The sequence below is a fragment of the Cheilinus undulatus genome, linkage group 19, assembly GCF_018320785.1.
Source record: "Cheilinus undulatus linkage group 19, ASM1832078v1, whole genome shotgun sequence".
In the NCBI taxonomy this organism is placed as follows: Eukaryota; Metazoa; Chordata; class Actinopteri; order Labriformes; family Labridae; genus Cheilinus; species Cheilinus undulatus.
The window spans coordinates 41558857-41582341 of record NC_054883.1 but is presented as its reverse complement, the minus strand read 5'-3'; the positions used below and the strand labels follow the sequence as shown (position 1 = coordinate 41582341).

Below are 23485 nucleotides of genomic sequence, written 5' to 3'. Positions count from 1 at the left end.
GACTTAAATGTCAACCTTTTTTTTGCCTTTTTTTTGCCACTGTCAACAGTTTGGCTCTTTGGTTTGGTTGGCCAAGGCTTTCTATCTCATGTGTCTTAGCGGTCTTGGAGCGGTATGTGTAACCCAACAAATATTTCTACTGTGGAAAACATTTGTTTCATAATCTACTCAAAGCTCCTCATGGCAGCTTTAATCATTGACCTTTTTATGATCTTTCCACAGTGGGAAAAAAACATTTTCCTTGTCCGCTCTCTCTAACTACACAGACTGTCCTATCTTTACATGTCCTCGACTCATGACACATTTATTCTCCTCGTCATTCAAGCCCTCACCTTTGCCAACAACACGCCGCAGGGGCGTGGCGCTCTCATTACGTCCTCAGTCACAGTCTCATGTCACTTTACACAGGCAATAATAAATCAGCAACCAGTGATATCAACCTTATTGATACGCCTCAGTTTATTGCTGTTAAAGTGCAGCCTTATCTCAAACACTGAGCTCTCTGGTGTCAGCTTCCTCTTTCTGCAGACAGACGAGCCGCTACAGCGTCTGTGAGTTTCAACTTTCTCCAGTGCTGAGTGATCTGCAGTCATCCACCTGTCAGCAGCAGAGCAACTGTGAGAGTATCATCTGATCTTCCTGAAGCACTGTGACCTTGCCAGGGTTTCCCCTTAGACCAAGTGACCAGTGATAATTATATCTGCAATAAAGAAAAATCAACGGTTAAAAAAGATGCAGTGATTCACCTGTAGTGAAGTCTAATTAGCACTAATGATGAATACTTTAGAAGGCCTCATTAGTTAGAAGGCTTCTATGCTGTTGTCACACACAAAACTGTAAAATGTCCTGACCAAGAATTCTTCCAGCCTGCGGGAAAGTTGCCTCGTGAAGTCAGGGGAGCTGACAGCATCCGTGAGCACTGTGCTTAGTCTGCACCATGGTTTTGTTCCATCTGGTGGCATGCCTTACCCTCCTGGAACCATTTCTTTAGTGGCGCAGCCTGCCAAGCCCCAAGCAGCAGGATCTGTGAGTTTAAAACATCACACAGGATTAAAGAGGAAAGAGAGAAAGAAAGATTCTTTTGCAGCCTGTGTTGTTTCATTTAAGAAATCAAAGATTAAAAGTGTAAGGATGCATTTAGCAACACAGCTAAAAAAACGTGCCAAATCCCTGCAGTATTCTCCTGTTGGTTTTCACTCATCCTGAGCTTCAAGTGCTTCCAGGTGTGTGCCAGTCACAGGTGCATGACTGGCACCTGATTGGCACCTACTTGACAACACTTGTGTGCATGGGGTCTGCAACTTTGTTGAGTTTGTCTGAATCTCATTCTCCTCCCTAAAGCCTAACCCCTATGGACTTAACTGACTGCACCTTGAATGTAATTGACTGCATGAGACTGCAAGGGCCTGGGGTGGTAGAAAGAGGAGTGGGACAGCCCTTTTTTTGCTGACAATCAGCATCTTGCAGGGATAAATACAGATAAAGACTAGAAAAGCACTCGGTGAGCACAGATCTCCACCGTTAGCCCTATCTCCTAATCATGAAGAATCCTTTAAGAATCGCACTGACAGTCTCACCCATGGTCTCACCGGACAACTGGAAGTCATGTCAGAGGGTGAATATTCCTCTATTCCTCCCAGCATTGTGAGTATTCTTGCTACAGTTCGCTGTCTTTCTCTCTGTTACGCTCCGACTCGTCTCCTCGACCGGGCGTGCGTCTTTCAAACTCTATAAACTCCAAAACTTTAAACAGAAACACACCCAAAATACTGCTGGGATTGAAGTTACTCATGTCCGCCATCTCCTGGTGTAAAGTGGTAACAGCGTAGACCTCTGCCATTAGCCCTATCTCCCAATAGTACAGAATCCTTTGAAAAAATCCTGGATCCAGACGGTGATCCGGATCACTCCCAAAATTGAATCAGTTCTTCTTTATGCCATTTCTGATATTTTCTGAAAATTTCATCAAATCCATCCACAACTTTTTGAGTTATGTTGCTAACAAATGAACAAACGAACAAACAAACCTGATCACATGACCTCCTTGGTGGAGGTAACAAGTGTGCCTCTAAACCTATTTCCTCAGTGGATGAAGACTAGTTCATATAATATACTAAAAGGAAAAAAAATACCTTTTTTTTTTTTGCAACATCAACACTTACTGCAGCTTCCATGTTTTTTATCGTTTTGCTATTTTCACTTCACTCTTATAGGGTTTGACTGCAGGCATCTCTAGGGAGTCACTGTTGTATGTCACAATGCGATGAAGTATGGGTAATTCCCTCACGCTAAGTCTGCAGATATGCTCAAAGAGGGTGCATGAGGGGCTCAAAAAGTCTGGAAGCGTTCTGGTACGCAGCGTCAGCATTATTGGGTGTCAGCCCTGGTCTAGCTGTGTTGCTCATTCCAAGAAGCCATGACCCTTACAAGTCATACCTCATTAAAAAAGTGACTAAATAGGCTTTCCAACAATATAAAAACTGTTCCAATTAGTATTATTAAAGGAAATATAATTGACCAAAACAAGGTTTCAGAATTTTTTTTTCTGAAGAGTTTGTGTGCAGTAGGAGTGTAAGATGTAAAGATACTAGAAAGATAGACAGATAATCAGGCCAATCTGGCTGGCACTGGAGTATAATATCACTTTTATACAAACACACATATATATATATATATATATATATATATACAGTGCTTAACAAATGTATTAGACCACCCTAACCCTAACCAAAGTCAGGTTTATGCCACAGCTGCCCGAAATTAACAGCATTGGTAATTACCAAAATCATTTTTGATGTTTCTGCAATGGTTAATACACCAATATGTAGAAGCTCTTTAACCCAAATGATATTTTTAATGCTAAAATAGAATTATTATTGTTATCCATGAATTTCCAAATGTACTGATTTACAAAAAACCCTGAAAAATAGTAAAGCACATTAATATTTCTTGATTAATATGTCAGATTATAGTTATTTACTGTCATTCCTGAACAGAAAAATGAGTTTTAGTGGTTGAATGTTATGCTTGATTCATTTCTGACTTCTCAGAGAAGCCCAGTGAGCCGGCTCAAATTTGGGTGAATTCAGTTTGAAATTCCTCATTCCTGTTCAAAATGGTAAAACGTGGAGAGCTGACTGAAAATGAAAGAGTCCGCATTAAAGCACTTCATGATGCTGGATGGTCTCTGAGACAGATATGACAGGTGCTCTAATACATGTGTTAGGCACTGTATATTAGGGCTGTGAAAATTGATGCATTAATGCGGATTAATCCATCATCATGATTAATCTGATTAAAATTTTTCAGGCAGTTAACCCATCTACAGTGCAGAATGACTCAAAATCCCTGTAAGGTCTCTGGCAACACAGTTCGGGCAGTTTGTCCAAGTAGGGTTACCGTCGAGCATGCCGCTGCTCAAATGAGCCGTTGATCTGGCAGTGACCAACCAACTCAATATGAAAGATGCTAAACAGCACGTTGGCTTTCTCAATGGGAAATTTGAGTACAAAAAAACCCAAGATGGAACAGCTGACCGACATTAAGTTTTATGCACATTCTGCAGGAAGAAGTTTTATTTTCACCAAAGCACTCCCAGCTTAATGGAATAAGCATATATTGCATATATATTCCCTTCTTTCTTGAGTCTGTTTGCTTATGCAAAATGAAATGCGATTAATATAGATTAAATATGAATGATATTTCATCATGATTAATCAAAATTAATCCACAGCAACCCTGTGATTAATCTGATTAAAAATTGTAATTGTTTGACAGCAGCAATATATATACAGACTGAAAGCTTGTGTGGTTTAAAAGTTAAGGTAATGATAATATAATATTATATAATATGACATAATATAAAAATATAATATAATATAATATGATATAATATAATATAATATAATTTAATTTAATACAATATAATATACTTTGCCTGTTTTAAATGAAGAGACAGAGGTAAAAAGCCTAGAAAAGATGGGATATACTCAGAGTAAACACTGATGGCTCATCTCTCAGTTAATAATATTTACTGGCAACAGTTTAGTGATTTGTTTGGGAATCAAATGAACATTCCAGAGAGGCTGACTCACTTGTTAAGTAAGAATTAGGAAGAGTCCACAAAGGTGAAAAATACTTGTCAATACAAAAGAATATGGGGATTACTTTCAGGATTAATGAAAGAAAAATGATGTTACAGAGTAAACAGCTTTTAGGAACAGCTGGTATTAAATCTGATATGGGCAGATTATTTTCTAAAAATAAAATGTTTGATTTCAACATTTCACATTTTGTCTTTTAATGATTTCACAATTTCAATGCTTTGAAATGATCACATTCAGTTTCTATGAACATTTTATGCAATGTCCCACTATTTTTACACCTTAAATCACAAAGGTGTTATTTGTGAATTGCAGAGCAGTGAAACATACAGCACAGTGCAGAGTTCTTGTATTTTTTACTGGATAGAAAGCACATGTCTGAGGCTCCTTTTGTCTGAAGCTCCTTTTGCTCTTCAGTCATTTCGCTCTTCAGTTGGCTGGTTCTGGAAAAATAACTCATGAATGCCTTCTGTTAAAATTTCAATCTAATCCAGGCGGCCATTAAAGGAAGACTTCACAGTTTAAGATCACATTTAAGCATTTATCACATCCTCACAAAGGCCTGAACATCCACAAAACAACTGAATACTTCTCTTAAAAGGATGTTGCTACAGCTCTGACTAGCTCATTTTCTCTCAGGCTGTCACCGTGTGTTTAGTTATTAGTATGAGATGAACAGTGGGTTTCATGGTGGCTAAATGTAGAAGCCTGCCACAGCAGGATTATGGTGCTTAATAAGCCTGAAGATGACAGCAGCTACTGGAGAATTATTTATAGCCAAGCTGATTGTTGTGTTCCCACCACCTGCTCCCAGCATTGATCTGACATCTGAACGGCTCATAATTCATGTGAATGAGGGTGGAACACCAAGTATTGTGATGGCGACAGTCTGATTTTACTGTATCTACCACTGATTTACATATCTCTTAGCTGTAGCATGTGTTTACTCTGTGGGTTTCTTTAAGTGATCTTTATCTTGCAGCTGTAGTTTACAGGAATGAGATAAAGTCACAGCTGCAGGCTTTTTGGTGAGTATCTGTGCAGATCTTTGATAAATGGTCCTTCTGTGTGCATGTCTGCTATTCATGGTCAATAAACGTCATCTCAGTTCAGACCAGAGTGTCTAGCTAAACAAATTGTCTTGGTTTGGAGGATTTTGCATGAAGTGGAAGTCCTGAGGCTAGAGCTGGTATGGACTACAGCAAATCTCACTGCTGATCCATTCAAATCTTACCTTACTTCTGAGTCAAACAAGGGTAGTATCAGCATTGACTTACCTGGAGTTTGCATGTTCTGAGCCGGGGTGTGTCGTTTGGTCTGCACAGGCCATGTAGGGTAGGCAAGATAAAGAATGTGTCCATGTTGGGATGCTGGGATGCTCTGGGACAATAAAGATCGCTGTTCAGCCTTGCAAAGCAGATGGATGAGCCTGTTTCCGTGTTTCTCACTGGCAAATCCATCTAGAAAGCTCCCATCTGAACCATTTGGACCTGGTTAGAAACAGACTCAAGTGAAAAGCATTTTAGTTTTAGTCACATTTCAGTCATTTCTGTCCCTTTAGTTTTAGTCTAGTTTTAGTCCATAAAAAGTTCTCACATTTTAGTCTTTACTTTTAGTCGGAGTGTGATTGGATGAACGTTCTGTCCGTCACATCTTTATGGGCCAATCAGAGCAACAAAACACGTGACATAGAGGTGTGCATGCGCAGCTACCAAGGAATAACGGTAACCATGGCGACTGTAGACATGTCAGTACTTGACTTTTGTGGTTTTTGAAAAGAAAAAACTCACTGCTGTTCTTTGTTCTTCTTTTAACGAAAAAATGTCATCAAGTTCTGATAAAACTGGTGCTTTAGCAGCATCCACGCTAATCTCTTCCACCATAATTGCACCAGCCTCTTGTTGCTGTCGCTGATTGGTCCTGTCACTTTCTAACCGCGCCAAACAGTTCAGATGGTAGCTATGCAAGACGGATTAGCCAGTGAGAAACACAGAAACAGGTGAATCCATGTGCTTTGCAAGGTTAATCTCACTGTTGATCCATTCAAATCTTACCTTACTTCTGAGTCAAACAAGGGTAGTATCAGCATTGACTTACCTGGAGTTTGCATGTTCTGAGCCGGGGTGTGTCGTTTGGTCTGCACAGGCCATGTAGGGTAGGCAAGATAAAGAATGTGTCCATGTTGGGATGCTGGGATGCTCTGGGACAATAAAGATCGCTGTTCAGCCTTGCAAAGCAGATGGATGAGCCTGTTTCTGTGTTTCTCACTGGTGAATTCATCCAGAAAGCTCCAGGCTGAAACATTTGGACCTGGTTAGAAACAGTTATAATTTTGGCAGCTATTTTTGATTTTAGTCTGTGAATGAAAAACATTTTAGTTTTAGTCACATTTTTGTCATTTCTGTTCTTTTTAGTTTTATTCTAGTTTTAGTCCATAAAAAGTCCTCACATTTTAGTCTTTACTTTTAGTCCAAGCATTTATTCTCTTGCCTAAATCTGGTAAAAATCATTGTAGTGTGTTCTCTGCCAAACCTGGGGTCCCTGCTTTCTACAGCTGAGAGACAGAATAGATACAGATGTGTCGTTTTTGACAGATTTACACACAGTGGAGAGATACCACAGATTTTGAGCTACATTACAGTTTAGTCTAGTTTTAGTCATCTTGGTGAAAACTAAACTTAGTTTTCCTCAATTTTAGTCATCACAGATCTATTTTTGTTAGTTTTAGTCTAGTTTTAGGCATCACAGATCTATTTTTGTTAGTTTTAGTCTAGTTTTAGTCATCACAGACCTATTTTTGTTAGTTTTAGTCTAGTTTTAGTCATCACAGATCTATTTTTGTTAGTTTTAGTCTAGTTTTAGTCATCACAGATCTATTTTTGTTAGTTTTAGTCTAGTTTTAGGCGTCACAGATCTATTTTTGTTAGTTTTAGTCTAGTTTTAGGCATCACAGATCTATTTTTGTTAGTTTTAGTCTAGTTTTAGGCGTCACAGACCTATTTTTGTTAGTTTTAGTCTAGTTTTAGGCATCACAGATCTATTTTTGTTAGTTTTAGTCTAGTTTTAGGCATCACAGATCTATTTTTGTTAGTTTTAGTCTAGTTTTAGGCATCACAGATCTATTTTTGTTAGTTTTAGTCTAGTTTTAGGCGTCACAGACCTATTTTTGTTAGTTTTAGTCTAGTTTTAGTCATCACAGACCTATTTTTGTTAGTTTTAGTCTAGTTTTAGTCATCACAGATCTATTTTTGTTACTCTCAGACCTATTTTTGTTAGTTTTAGTCTAGTTTTAGGCGTCACAGACCTATTTTTGTTACTCTCAGACCTATTTTTGTTAGTTTTAGTCTAGTTTTAGGCGTCACAGACCTATTTTTGTTAGTTTTAGTCTAGTTTTAGGCATCACAGATCTATTTTTGTTAGTTTTAGTCTAGTTTTAGGCATCACAGATCTATTTTTGTTAGTTTTAGTCTAGTTTTAGGCGTCACAGATCTATTTTTGTTACTCTCAGACCTATTTTTGTTAGTTTTAGTCTAGTTTTAGTCATCACAGACCTATTTTTGTTAGTTTTAGTCTAGTTTTAGGCGTCACAGACCTATTTTTGTTACTCTCAGACCTATTTTTGTTAGTTTTAGTCTAGTTTTAGGCATCACAGATCTATTTTTGTTAGTTTTAGTCTAGTTATAGTCATCACAGATCTATTTTTGTTAGTTTTAGTCTAGTTTTAGGCATCTCAGATCTATTCTTGTTAGTCTCAGTCTAGTTTTAGGCATCTCAGATCTATTCTTGTTAGTCTCAGTCTAGTTTTAGGCATCTCAGATCTATTCTTGTTACTCTCAGTCTAGTTTTAGGCATCACAGATCTATTTTTGTTAGTTTTAGTCTAGTTTTAGTCATCACAGATCTATTTTTGTTAGTTTTAGTCTAGTTTTAGGCATCACAGATCTATTTTTGTTAGTCTCAGTCTAGTTTTAGGCATCACAGATCTATTTTTGTTTGACTTAGTTTTTTCATGTTAAAAAAGGCTGTTGATGAACATTTTTAGTCATAGTTTTAGTCGACCAAATTGCGCGGCTGAGCTCAACCACAGACTTGGATCTGTGCATGTGGCAATACAGTGTGGCGTTCGTGGTATCAGATAATTCGGACAAAAGCCAGTCTTTTGGTTTCTGGTCCCCCAGGTCTTGCCATACTCTTGTGAGGCCTGGACGTTGACTGATGGTCATCAGTCACATGTCATCCTCTCTTTGGCACATTTTTGGGTATCATTGGCAAGGCCTTGTGTCTAATGCTGACAAGTTCAGGAGAGCGGGATGGGAAGGGTCAGCTGCTTGATACGGGAACAGCTGCTGCGCTTTTATGGGCATCTGGCATGCTTTCCCAGGCCTGATCCAGCTAACTGCATACTGGGTACACAGGACCTGGTTGGTTGGTTGGTCCAGATGCTGGGGCCAACAGCGTGCATCATGGAGGGTGCAGGTGGGAGGATACCTGGAGAGATGAGGCGTGGGCGTGACACAGGTGTGGAGAATAGCCATCAGGAGGCCAGAGCAGTATAGGACCAGGGTTGAAGGGCAGAGTGCTGAACCAGCATATGCTCCAACACCTGACCTGACCTTCAAGGTTATAATATGATTTTAGGACCTTTTCACTGAGTACATATCTGTTAGTAAGGCCCAAGTATCTTCTATTTTCCTCAGATCTCAATCGCTTCTCTTTATCTTTAAGTAACCAGTTCTCAAAAGAGACTGAACTCTCTCTGGGTTTGTTGTTCTCAGCTCTGTGTTCACACTAACAGGAAGGCATTTCCTTCAACTTGTTCAGCATGTTTCCTCTGTTGTCACGGGACATCAGCTTTAAAAGTTGCACATCAGAGTCAGCTTCTTGCCCCTTTCAGTCATTAGAAATGTTTGTAATGTAAAAATGCAAACAGGCTTTAGGTTTTTTAATGAGCTGTGACATTTGAAGGTCATTACCTGATAATGATAATTGGGCTATTAAACTGAAACAAGCACCACCTGTTCTCCAGGTGGTTTCTGTTCATTTGCAGACAAATAAAGACATACTGAGCAGAGAACACTCTACATCAGGGGAGTCAAACTCAAGACCCGGGGGCCAAATCCGGCCCGTGGTACAGTTATACCCGGCCCGCAAGATCAGATCCCATTTTAACTCTAACTGGCCCACCAGTATGAGGTCTGCAGATTTCCTCCATTATAAAAATGTAAACTAAACCTTGATGGTTAAAAATCTCCTTAAGTCGACAAATTTAGAGTCGAGAGTAAAAACAATAAGATAAAATCACTTTGTGTTTTCATTTCCAATTTTCAATTTTGCATCTTACAATTACAATTTAAAATCAGGATTTAGAATTTTTATTCCATGTTTTGACCTTTTCAAAGCATAATTTTGGCTTTTTATCTCATATTGTGACCTTTAAAGTCATGATTTTGATTTTCCCCCTCATATTTAGGCCTTTTAAACTCACAATTTTTAATTTCATCTCATATTTTACATTTTAAGTTCACAGTTCTTAATTTTACCTCATATTTTGAGCTTTAAAACCCAGGATTTTGATTTTTTTTTTCCTATTTTCAGCTTTAAAACAGCTTTAATTTCACATTCTCATAGTTCATCTTTTAAATTCACAGCTGTGAATTTTATCTCATATAGTGATCTTTTACATTTATGATTTTGACTTTCAGACTCATACTTCTGCCTTTTATTATTTTTTCTATTCTATTTTTCTTTTAATTTTGTGTTCTGACCTTTTAAACTAATAAGTTTGATGTTTTACCTCAGATTTTGAGCCTTTAAATTTATCATTTTGACTTTCCAATCTGAAAATCCTTTATCATCAGAGCTAAGTTGTTTTTTATTTCCCATAATTCATCACTGGTGAAAATGAGGTTGTCAGTTTTTGGTGAAATGTTGACCCTGTTCGGCCCTCAGGTTAGACCTAAATCCAGATACTGGACCCTGCTGGGACTGAGTTTGACACCCTTGCTCTACATAAAGAGCACATCCGATCTAACTGTGAGGAATGAGGCTAAAATGAGATGAAGTGGGATAAACCTCTAAAAAGGGAATAAAATGGTACTTACTAACTGTGTACAAGTCTGACCCTGCTCTGCCTCGGTCCAGATGATTCATTAGGAGGGACTGGATTGGGGACAGTGTGTTTTACGTAATCTGAGTGGGTTACAGTACAGGCAGAGAGGATGACAGAGGGGAAATCTGTGCTACTTCATGTCTTCACTCATTCCGACCTGACTCTCAGACCCAAACCACGACCATGAGCAGGATGTGGATTATTATTCCTGATAATATTTGGGGAAATTTTATCCTGTCATGCCAGATGAAGAACAATGAGAACGATGGGGTACACGTCTGAGTCTCCAGATTTGTTTTCCCTCTGTCTCTTGTGTGTAATCTTGCAGGACATGTGCTCAGTGTTTGCTCACTGACGGCCAGCTAATTGCATGAATAATGGCGGTGGTCTATTCGCACGGTCTCTGAAACCTTTCTTATGCAATTCCCTATTTTGTGCAGTGTTGGTTGAAATGAAAAGAAATTCCAAAGCTCTCCGTCGAGACCCAGATTTGATTGAATCTGTTTTCCCTACAGGGATTACGTTGTGTAAGACTTCCAAGTAATCCCAACTTTTATTCCACTACTGGATTAAAAGTGCTCACACTGCGCTGGGTCATGGAGTTGTAGGGACAGGTATTCACTCCATTTGCTGAAAAGTCTCAACATTTGGCTGGTTGTAGTCAGAATGCACATTTGGTTTGAAATTTAAATGTTTAAAGTCAGTTTATTTTGGCTTGGATGTTGGAGGAGAAGGCCTGGCTCTCAGTCTCCGCTCTAATTCATCCCAAAGTCAAGTAGCTAAGGTGTATCTATTTGCATGATTGTTTTTTAGGCATTGATTGGTTCATTATTTGTGGTTTAGCACCAGCCATGCCTAACTGAGAAAGTTTTACCACAGAACTTTAATGTGGAATGATTCTCATGTCTTCAGATGTCAGCTGTGTGCAAATAAGACTCACAAATCTGAACAGATGGATATGACTGAATTAGCTTATGATTAGTGTTTCATTTCTGGTAATACTGTAAAAGAGCAGCACTACACTTGTTCCTCTTGCAGCCCTGCTATAAAAAGACCTGGATATTTTCCACCACAGGGAATCCACCAGTAAGTGTTATGTTAAACCAGTGATACTCACCGTGTGGCTCTGGAGCCACATGTGGCTCTTTAATGTCTTATTTTAAAATATTATTCCCCCAGAAAACCATTAAAAAGGGAAACTTTTTTGCCCTTTTCACCATTTTTTGCCACTTTTCGCCCATTAAAGCTACCTTTTGCCATTAAATACAACTTTTTTTGCCCATTGTTGCCCTTTTTGCCATTCTTGACTGCTTTTTGCTCATTTTAGTCACTTTTCACTCTTTTTTTGCCACTTTTGAATCACTTTTTGATACCTGTAACTCATTTTGTGTCACTTCTCACCCATTTTTGCTGCTTTCTGGCCCTTTTCCTCCCCATTTTTGCCCATTTTTACCCATTTTTGTTGCTTTTTGACCATTTTTGCCACCTTTAACTTATTTTTATTTCTACTTCAGGCTGTTTTTGCCACTTTTCACCACTTAAATTATTTTTTTGTTTTTCAGCAGTTTGGCTGAGTAACACTGTTAAACACCAGACACGTCTGTCCAACTGCTGCAGCGTTTAAAGAGGAGATAAATCAACACATGCACACATACTGTACCCACAGCCGTCGGTACTGTATGTCCTTTCCCCTCAGCTGCTCCGTAGTCATCAGCATCGCTGAGATAAACTCAGCTTCATACATTAAAAGATGAAGGATGAGCGCCATGAATAGAGCCATATGCATTATGCTCACCAGCGTTCGCATGCAAAGCACGCCTCCTCTGTCCTAACAGAAAGAGGTCAGCTGCAGAAGGAGCACAAGGAGCACTTTGCTATTCACCAGACACATTCAGAGAAAACGAGCTGCAGAGCCAGAGGGAAATACAAAACTGGACTTTGAACAGAAAACCAAGTCAGAGCAGGATGAGAGGGGTGGGGGTGGGGGACTGGGGAGGTTCATATGCATCTGAATGAGCCTGTAACCAACTGGACTGAAGCTGTGATCCTCGGCACTTCCTTTCATTCTGGTAGAAAGATAAAAACGGTCAAGCTGAGAACTTTTGATATTCCAATCGTGTGCTTGAATGCTTGTCGCTGAGAGTTTCAGGTCTGAGCAGATGCTTCACACACGCCATCTCCAAGGAGGCTATTGTCCAGACTCACCATCACCAGCAACAGGACCGGCCTTTATGGCTCCAGTGTTAATTCATGCTGCTAATGCAGTGGTTTTCAAACTTTAATTCGCTCAAGGCACACCTAAGGTTAAGCCAAAATCTCAAGGCACACCATACTTAAATCGATACAAAACAGACTTTTTAAATAATGATATAGTAATAATATAATAATACAGTCAAGGTGGCCAATAAAGGGAGATAAGGGGGAGAGCCTTCTGGGGCCCAGCCAACTGGGGGATCATGGAGATGGCAAAAGTGGGCAGAAAGTGGCAAAACAAAGTCAGAAATGGGCGAAAATTGGTACAAAGTGGACAAACAATGGGATGAAATTAGCAAAAAACTTGTTGAAACTGTCAAAATAGGGGTAGAAATGGGTTACAAGTGGTCTAAAAGGGTTAAATGTTGTTAAAAGGTGTTAAAGACGGGTTAAAAGTGATAAAAAAAGGGCAAAATTTGACAAAAAAGTGGTCAAACAAAGGCGAAAGTGGGCAAAAATTGGCAAAATAGATCACAAGTGGCAGGAAAGTAGCTAAAAAAAGAGTCAAAGTTACTAAAAGGTGGTAAAAGGGGTTATTAGTGGTGGGAAAAATGGCAAATAAACGCCAAACAATCGCAAAATTGGGCAAAAGGGGCAAAAAAGGGTCAAAAGTAGTAGTAAGAAGTGGCAAAAAAGCAAAAAGCAGCAAAATTGTTTGAATTGCATGAATTAATAATTTCAACACCAATTTTCACCCAATAGCCTGCCATTCTTTCCAGCTCTTAATGAGGTAACTGTTAGCCAGGATGCTAGCACCAATGCTACTGATCCAACACACACACACTGATATCATCAATAAATCCCGAATGGGGAGGACCCAGTCTCTGGGGTTTTTCAGGGGTCCAGATCTGTGGGCAGCAGGTCTGGTTACAGTACTTGCCATAAAGGTGTAGTAATAATGTTTTGTACAAATTCCCACGGCACACCTGGACTAGCCTTAAGGCTCACTAGTGAGCCCGGCCACACCGTTTTAAAACTGCTGGTCTAATGAACGCTTTTACAACAGATTCACCAAATACCAGGTTTCTACTTTTCTCATGCATGGTTGGTTAAAACTGCAGAACAAAATCAGACCTCATGAAGAAGCTTAAATTAATAAATGAGTGTCATGGACGTTGGCTTTTTAAGCTCAAAGTTGATTTGAGGATGAGGAGTTCTGGTTACCACCTGAGTCCTCAATGTCAAAGCATGAGATAAAATAAAAAATATTGAGCCATAAAGGTCCAAAGATGAACAAAAAATGTAAGATTTTAAATAGAAAAGGTTAATAAAAAAAGGTTAATATATTAAAATTCAAAGTTAGGAGTTGAAAATGTCAAAATGTAAGATAAAATTCAATTTCATGAGTTTAAAACATCCAAAATTTAACTTAGAAATTAAAATTGTGAATCTAAATGGTCAAAATATGAGATAAAAGTCAAAGTTATGAGATGTAAGGGTTAAAATATGAGATAAAAAGTCAAAACCATAACTTTAAGTTGTAGTTGTGAGATGCAAATTAGAAAATACAAAATGAAAACACAAATTTCTTTTCCCACATTCCTGACCTTTTATCAAATTATTTAAACTTCACTATTTCTAATTCTTTTGACTTACTAAGGATATTTTCATCCAGGTTAAATTCCTATGGTTATACTGGAGGAAATCTGCAGACCTCATACTGGTGGGCCAGTTCTAATAAAAATATGATATGAACTGGTGGGCCAGGTATAACTGTGCCACGGGCCGGATTTGGCCCCCGGGCCTTGAGTTTGACACCCCTGATCTACAGACCGTAATATCATCACAAGACTCAGAGAATACGGAGAAATCTGCGTGTAAGGAGTAAGGCCAAAAATCAACACTGAATTCTTCACCACTGTGTCTCCAGATTTAATAGAGACTACGCCATACAAAGCAAAAGCCATATTTTATCAACACCATCCAGCCGGCCGAGCTATTCTGAAATTGTTTTTTTAAAAATCACATATTTTACCCTCTTAAGACGAGTTTATATTTGTCTCAGAGATCCCCAAACATTTGTATTTGTATTTATTTTTATTTGAAATATCAGGGTCAGTACATCTTATTGAACACTTGCATGTAAATAGGATTGTAGCCAGTGGCTAATTTCCGTCCTTTGACCCTGGGCAGGTTGATGTTAATAACGTACAATCAATAAAACAGAGCTAGAATAGCAATAAAAGGTAGAGAATAAAAGACAAATAAGAACAAAAAGTACAATAAACAACCTAGACAGACAATAAACTCATGACAGATCAGAAAAAAGAAAGCATGAGGATTTGGCTTGTGAAGTTAAAGTGCCTGTGTGCTAAAGTGCTAGAGCTTTAAAGTGCCGTTGTGTGTTGCACTTTGCCCTATTGCACTTATTTTGCACACACAGACTTTCATTGACTTTGGCTTTAATTCACATTTTTGTGACATCCCACCTTTTTAGGAATTATGTAGGTCAAAAGTAGACATCAGCAATAATTTTGATTTAATCATTATCAGTTTCAAACTTCATCAGAGAAGCTGTCACTGACATAAAGACAGCCAGGGTTAGTTGATTCTGTCCTGTCTGATTTTTACAGTGTAGGGAAATGATGAATGAGCCTGTTGGGAACGTGAGCAGAATTTTAAAATCCTTCCCACTTTCAGGTCTTTGTTTGCTCATGTAGACAGCTCACACACGCTCTATAGGAGACGGCGGACGTGCAGCAGGTGGCGGTGAAAAATTCATTGAATGACGCAGAGGCGAGACTCCAGATCTTAGGATGTACACATAGGGGGACTGAAGGGTCTGTCTGTGGCTGCAGGCGTCCTCTGTGCTTTCAGGGACACAGTGGGGAGCTGGCCTTGTTTCTGTGCCTCCCAGTTAGAGGGTGCACAGAAGTATTATTTGATGGGAGACTTGGCACATGCAGTGTGTGCACTGAATCCCCCCCAGCACCCATGATCTCTGGCTTCCATCTATGCACCCATCTCCCCTCTGGGTTACTGGCAGAAAAACATTAGCCCATACAAGCCAGACAGGAGTGGATCTGTGTTTTTGTGTTTGGGTGAAATGGGCTGTCTTGTTAGAGTATTAGGTTGAAACTGTCAGTGTGTGTGTCCATCTGTCACAAAGAGCATCTGCTGGAAATGAAAATAATAGGAAGAAATCGGAAATAGGAATAGGAGAAATCCTCTGCAATGAGGGCATTATTCCATGAAATTGTTGTTGCCATTTGGTTGATTTTAGTCATGTTGGTTCTGGTTTCTTTTCATGAAACAAGCACTACATTGGAATTAAATGCATAAAAGCAGCAATAATTTCAGTCTAATAAAAGGCTTGGTTTCATCTCTGGGACGTGTACAGTACTCAGAGTTTCTGAAATGCCACCCCTCCATACTGTACATGAATTTTTAAAACTCTGCTGATGAATAATGTCTTTGAGAAATGAATAAAAAGGGGGAGAACACTGATTATTACTAGGGCAGCAGATTCCTGGAAACCCTGATTTAATATGCAGAATGTAAAATGATAGATTATCCCTTCAGTTGATCTCAATCCCTTATTAAAATGGGCACCACTTACATAATCAGTGTGAGCCCACTGGTGCAGAATCTAAGGCCGTGTTACTCAGCCCTGCTCAACCAAAAAGACACAATCTAAGGTGTGAAAGTGGCAATAAGAATAAATTAACGCTGGCAAAATAGGTGAAAAAGCTGCAAAAAAGTTGGGTGAATAGGGTGAAAAGAGGCAAAAAAATGTGGAGAAAAAGTGGCAGAAATGGGTTAGATGTGACAAAAAAATGACTAACAAGTGGAAATAATGGTTAAAAAAACAGCAAAAAAATGATTGAAAGTGACTTAAATTGGCAACAAGCAGCAAAAAGGTGGTGAAAATGAGTGGAAATAAAACTAAAATTGGCAAAAAGATGGGGAAAATAAGTGAAAAGTGACTAAAATTTGCAAAAAGGTTGAGGAAAATGAGTTAGAAGTGACTAAAATTGACAAAAAGCAGCAAAAAGGTGAAGTAAAATGAGTTAGAAGTGACTAAAATTGGCAAAAAGGTAGGGAAAATGAGTCAAAACTGACTAAAATTTGCAAAAGGGTGAAGGAAAATGAGTGAAAAGTGACTAAAATTTGCAAAAAGCAGCAAAAAGGTGGAGTAAAATGAGTTAGAAGTGACTAAAATTGGCAAAAAGGTGGGGAAAATGTGTGAAAAGAGATTAAAATTGTAAAAAAGCAGCAAAAATGTTGGGGAAAATGAGTGAAAGGTGACTTAAATGTTCAAAATGTAACATATGCAACTGAGCTGCATGTTACATGCTGCATTATTTGTGTTGTTCTTGGAGTATTTTCCTTTTTTTATCTGGTCATTTTTCTACACTCCCACTTACAGCCTCTTAAACTTCCCGTTCTTCCTCCATGTCTGCATGCATCTCCACTCTAGTTATGGTTAAACAGAAGCCAACAGCAGACGGCATACAGCCATGGCATATATTTGATCAAAGTTAATATGAATTTCAGTATTTGCATAGATTTTAAATTGTGTCACTTGGCATCATCACATTCATATTCATTGCCTTCTTCTCTGGTGTCCATATCCCTCCAAATATTAGAGGCTATTTTTAGCCTTTACACTCCCTTCTTTCTCCTCTTTGTGTACTCTAGCTGGCTCACAGCAGATTCCTCAAACCTTTACTGCAGCAGCGACCTCATTTCCTGACAGAGATCGATGGTGTTTCACCATATCTGCTGCTCGCCTCTCAGCCACCTCTACATGCTGCTCATTTGGGTGTGGTAGAAGCAGAAGCTATGGCGTGCTGCTGTCAGGATAAGCATGATGTGGCAAAGGAAGCATTCAGGGCAAAGGTCACAGATGATTTTGGGTTTAAAGGCAGAGGTAATCCTTGGTAAAAGCTGCTAACGACGACACCAACCCAACTGTTTTGTTGCATAAGGTCATGACTGACTGCTGCCCCCGCTGAACCCTCACTACTGTAATATTCTAATCCTCTTAATGTGATTGAAAACAATGCCCTGATGCTGTAATCTCAACATTAGACAATGAGGCAGAGAAATCAAGTATGACAGTGTTTAAATGCTGGTCAATGACAGGTCAAAGGTCAAATGACAGTACTTCAACCTTTGTAGACATCAGTAGTGACTGAGGTATTTCATAGCTGTTCTCTTCAACAGTCATTGGACTTAAAATGGACAGTTAGTGCAGTAGCAGCTCTTAGCTGACTGAAACGGTGCATTATTACTGTTGGCAGGAGGCTAAAGAACTGCCTTAACTCCACCTCTTTGTTTCAAAGTTGACCTAAAGTGGCGTGAGTCGGCATTTTGACCCAAAACTGTGTTTGAAAAACCAATGAGTGACATCACTGACCCCATGTCCATGTTTCATACAGTCTGGGGTTAGTTTATTGTGTTCCAGCCTTCTTTTGCCGAGTCAGTCTCCGTTCTAAAATGAGTCTAGAACCTCCAGACGTGAAGACTAAACTATGTCTGGATGCAACCACAAAACAGAGCAGCAAAATACCCAGTAGAGCTGTGACAGAGCCTTGGAAGCTGGTTCCTCTGTCCTAATTATATGGCTTCAATCGTCCAACAGGGAAGCTGGTCAAGACATGATTTTTTCTATTTGCACCCACTGAACACGGCCTTTTTGAACAATTACTGTTGGCTTTTTGATGTCTGTTTCACTTCACATTATTGAACTACTTTACATACGATCATTCTGTTATTCTTGAGCAGTTATCAGTCTTCTTTGTTTCACTAATAATGTGTTAGAGGTAAAACCAGAGATCAGAATGACCTTTATTCATTATTATTTGTTTTATTATTTGTTGCTGTAATGCATCAGGGAGTTATAAGTAAAGACATTGTTACTATTAAATATGTTCATTATTTACAGTGTTGTCCAAATTTAGTCACAAAAGGTCATAAATGCAGTCTGTCAAAATGTTTGTTTACCAGATCAACATAGTGGTGCAGCTGGAGCGGTGCTGCTCACTGCAGCTACTCTGTGTTGTGTTCAGGGGCTGGAATGAAACACAGACAAAGGCTGATCTCATGAAGTTTGAGTTTAACCCTTTACCTACTGAGTCTAAAAATGTCAGTTTGGACATATTTTGTTATTCTGGCTGTAAAATAGTCAGGAAATGCCTTAAGTCTGAGAGCTTTGGTCCCTTTTCCCAGGAGTACTTGAACTTGACTTTTCAACATCTGGTTAATGATTATTGCACATTATATGGAATTGTCAGCAGTTTAAAAGAAGACAAACACAAAAACAGATTTGTTTTTCATGGCTTTTATGAGAAGAAATGTTGTTATTGCTCATGAAGTTTTGATTTGACATTTGAAATATGAACCTATACATGTTTAGAACAATCATTTTTGGAGTCTAGGACTCTGGGTGTGCAAAAGATAATTATATACATAGGCCACAATTAGTGCAAATAAAGGTGGAAAAATGCATTCTCAACATTCTCAGTAACATGTTGTTATTGCACATGACAGACACGCACAGATGCCACTATCTAACGCTATTTTTAGAAAACTAAACACCACTCTGGCTCGCTCTCCTTTTACTCTCTTCCTTCACTCTCCTTTCTCACTCGTCTTCTGCCAAAGCTGCCGTTTTTGTGGTGCTGTTCGACATTACTGTAATATATATACCACACATCATTATTGCTAGAAAGCACAGATTCTCAGCTCTCTGTCAGCGTTGAGTTTTTTAGATTGAGCAAACTTTCTAGGAGTTACAGTGTTGAGAATCCGTGTAGTGGTCTCGCAATACTTCTGGTGTTTTGCTATGAATGCCCTCGTCACATGGTTGTGAGTACCATAATGAACCATATATGTGCGCATGCCCACAATTCTCAACTTTCCAATGCCGTTGGAATTTTTCTGATCAGACAAACTTTGACAGAGTTACGGTAATAATACTCCGGACATATAAAACAAAGCGCCGGCGCCGGGACAGTAGGTCAAGGGTTAATCTCTCGCAGTCGAGGTCTGAATAAATTCAGAGAACAAAATCTGTCAAAATGGGTATCATCATCCTCATAGCATTCCTCTTTCAGTCAAGCTCTGAACAGACATACAATAAAGAAAAATGTAATTATATTCATACGTTTCATAAACACAGTAACAAATGTACAGAAGGAAAAACATACCTGAATAAATTTAGAGAGAGCAAAATCTGTCAAGATGGATATCTTCATCCTCATAACACGCCTAACATGAGAAAAAGGAATGTTTAAGGTGTGTCTCATGAAAGATGTAGTCGCAGCAACAGCCCACACACACACACACACACACACACACAAGCACACACCGCTAACACATGTTAGGCTAGCTCTCTCTCGCTTTTATTTACAAACTAAATACTCAAAAAAGTCACACATTCCACCTCCTGTACAGATATTTATCACAACCAAATTGTTTTAGACAGTTAACTCAAACTAAGAACTTTATGAACGAGCAACAGTGATACATACCTCTCTGAGGCTGTGTCCAAAACCACACACTCATTCCCTACTCCCTATCCACTCTATAGTGGACTATCTAGTGGACTCAACTGCAAAACACAAAAATGATTTTGGACACTACTCCGGCCACAGGCAATGACGTCATCGCATCTCACAATTAAAACGTTTAGCAGCAACAACTCATAAATTCCCTTGACAACGGCTGAGGATCGAAATTAACGTTAGAATTTCAATGAAAACTGATAACTAATGTAACGTATTTTCACAAAAATAAATATACTAATAGATAAAAAAAGTTGTCTCTATAGTGACAAAATAATCTACATTTTTGTGTGTATTATCACTCATTTTTGCATAAAGATGATGGTCTCATGTCTTGTAATCATCATAGGGGGAAAAGTTACTCTGTTTTGAATCCTTAATATTTTCTTACAGATTTGGTAAAACCAACAAACAAAAAAGCATTTTAAAAAGTTTTTATATATGTTCCTGTGCTACTCTTGTCTGTCCGTCATGTTTCAGAGCAGCAACCGCTATGCATTATGGTAAATATTGCTGGGTTAGTGACCATTGGTTGTTCACTACTTTTCACAATGCATTGTGGGATAGAATGAGTGCACTATATAGTGAATAACAATGCTCAGAATTCGGACACCACTACAAAATGGTGTATTCACTATATAGGGCACTATATAGTGAATAGGGAGTGATTTTGGACACAGCCCGAGTCAAGCTCTGAATGGACTGACAAGAGGGCGGAAATGATGCAATATGCCCGCCTTACCGCCAGCAGAGGGCGCTGTAATGTCAGTACAGTACCTCAAAAAAAAAAAGACTTAAAAATACATGAATAAAACAGAAGATTTTGGTGAAATTAACCCTCAATAAACGAACAAAACATTACTAAATACACCCAAACATAAAAAGACAAAATTTATTTTGCATCTGTTGGCACCGGCAGGCAATGCCTCCACCATGACAGTCCACCTGTAGTGAAGCCAATGCTTTGCCTCACCGTGTTTCCACCCCACCAGGGAGGGAGTAATCGGCGAATGCCGTGGTGGGGGGCACATGGGGATTGATCCAGGAATTTTTTAAAGGATTCTGTACTATTGAGAGATAGGGCTAATGGTAGAGGTCTGCACTGTTACCACTTTACACCAGGAGATGGCGGACATGAGTAAATTCAAACCCAGCAGCACTTGTGGGTGTGTTTCTGTTCAAAGTTTTGGAGTTTATAGAGTTTGAAAGATGCACGCCCGGTCGAGGAGACGAGTTGGAGCGTAAAAGAGAGAAAGACAGTGAATTGTAGCGAGAATACTCACAATGCTGGGCGGAATAGAGGAATATTCACCCTCTGACATGACTTTCACATGTAGCGAAGCCAATTCTTTGCCTCACCGTGTCTCCACCCCACCGGGGAGGGAGTAATCGGCGAAATAAATTTTGAGAGTGATCCGGATAACCGTCTGGTTCCAGGAATTTTTTTGAAGGATTCTTCACTGTTAGGAGATAGGGCTGATGGTGGAGGTCCGCGCTTTCTTTCTAGTTTACTTAATGAAACAGTCACATTTCAGCTCACCTTTACATTCATTTCAACAGCTTGTTTACTTAAATAAAGTAGTTTTAGATTAAAGAACGTGCTGAAGTAAGATTAATGGGATGAATTTTCAACATCCAGCCAAATGTGAAGGATAGAGAAGAATATGTGGAAGGAATATTTCTGCAAAACCTTTCAAATGCAACTCTGTCCATCCCATTTTGCACATTCCCACTTGCTCCCTCAGTGTGTGCACCTACTAACAGGCTTGTTTAGGACTCTTCAGGAAACCCTCCCAAGCCGTTTGGCAAACACCATCAGGTTTCACAGTCTGGGGTAAAAACTGAAATCACATTAAAGCTGTCTGCCTCAGATTTGTTTTCTTCGTCAGATAGGCGGTGTCTAAAAACCAAAGCCAGAGATCGTGGCTGTATGTCTGCAGTCTGACTGTGGATTAAAGCTGCTGTGTGCTATATAAAGATAATGAGCTCTACTTTTGAAGGGCGGATCTTAAGAATGATCTTGACACGCTACTGAGGACTCATCAGCTCAGCATGTTTATTACAAAGGTTCTCGTTGTGTTTTTGGGACCAGGTTAGATTCTCATGCAGCAGGACTAAATCCTCAGGTGCAAACAGCCCCTGAATTAGCACAATTACAGCTCCCTTAATGACGGATAAATACAGACCTTTGTTAATTCTTAATCATCTTAAGAAAAGCTGAGAAAAAGGAGGAAATAGGCTGATGTAATACGTGTAAACCTGAAACAGAGGCTTGTTTAGACCAATAATGTTAGCTGGTAAAACGGCTCATTGGATTGTTGGTGCGAGAACAGCTTTCTTTTATTAAATGGATGCACTTTATGTCTACATACTTAAATATACATGCTGCAAGAAACAATCCTGACTGCTACTGATGAGTAACATGACTTTACATTTCCTAACCTATGCATTACAATGACAACGTTCAGCTTTGAACACTAGTGACAAAACAATTTATATCACTAACTTATGTGGAAAGTTCCTCATTATATGGATTGTTTTTTTGTTTCTATTGTATTGCATCCCTTGCAGAAGAGGACTTAAACAACAGTGGTACTGATAAATAAAATAATTAGCCAGAGGGGTAAAGTCCTGCACAGGAATTCAACTCAATTCATGTATTTTTTATATATATGTGGTATTTTGATAATCGACAGAATTTAATTGTTAGAACCTTCTTGCAAAATTGAACATTTGGTTATGCACTTGAAGTCATGCCATTCACAATTAGGGCTGGGCAATTAATCGCAAATTAGATTAAATCGCAATATGGCCTGCTGCAATTTTCAAATCGCTGAAGGTGCAATATTTCTTTAACCTGAAATTTTTGCCAAAATACCAGTTTACACCTTTTTTGCAGCAGAGATGTTATGCATTACATATCATGCAAGCATTCAAGTTACAGCTTTTCAGAATAGTCTAAAAAATACAATTTTCTACCTTTTTTGTACATTTTTCTAATTGAATATGAGAATGATATTAAAATTACTGCTCCCTTTGTTACAAGTATTCATATCTGATTTACAATACAAGTCAAAATCACCACAATAAGTATTTTTTTCCCCCAAATTGTTTAACCCTTGTTTTAGTGTTTGTGACCTCCGCCAAGGAGGTTATGTGATCGGGTTTGTTTGTTTGTTTGTTTGTTTGATTGTTCGTTTGTTAGCAACATAACTCAAAAAGTTGTGGACGGATTTGGATGAAATTTTCAGGAAATGTCAGAAATAGCATAGGGAAGAACTGATTCGATTTTGGGAGTGATCCAGATCACCGTCTGGATCCAGAAATTTTTTAAAGGATTCTTTACTATTGAGAGATAGGGCTAATGGCAGAGGTCTGCGCTGTTACCACTTTACACCAGGAGATGGCGGACATTAGTAACTTCAATCCCAGCAGCACTTGTGGGTGTGTTTCTGTTTAAAGTTTTGGAGTTTATAGAGTTTGAAAGACGCACGCCCGGTCGAGGAGACG

The 23485-nt window shown here is 38.9% G+C and overlaps 1 long non-coding RNA gene across 2 annotated transcripts; it reads right to left on the bottom strand.

Annotated features, from left to right (window-relative positions):
• Positions 1 to 435: 435 nt before the first annotated feature.
• LOC121527557 lies at positions 436 to 1511 on the bottom strand. Of its 2 annotated transcripts, XR_005993428.1 has the most exons (3): positions 1372 to 1511; positions 852 to 1024; positions 436 to 700 (listed from the first exon to the last, which is right to left on the bottom strand). It is a non-coding gene; the product is annotated as an uncharacterized LOC121527557 (long non-coding RNA). The 2 variants fall into 2 exon arrangements; XR_005993427.1 differs by lacking the exon at positions 1372 to 1511 and having other exon boundaries at positions 852 to 1154.
• Positions 1512 to 23485: the final 21974 nt, after the last annotated feature.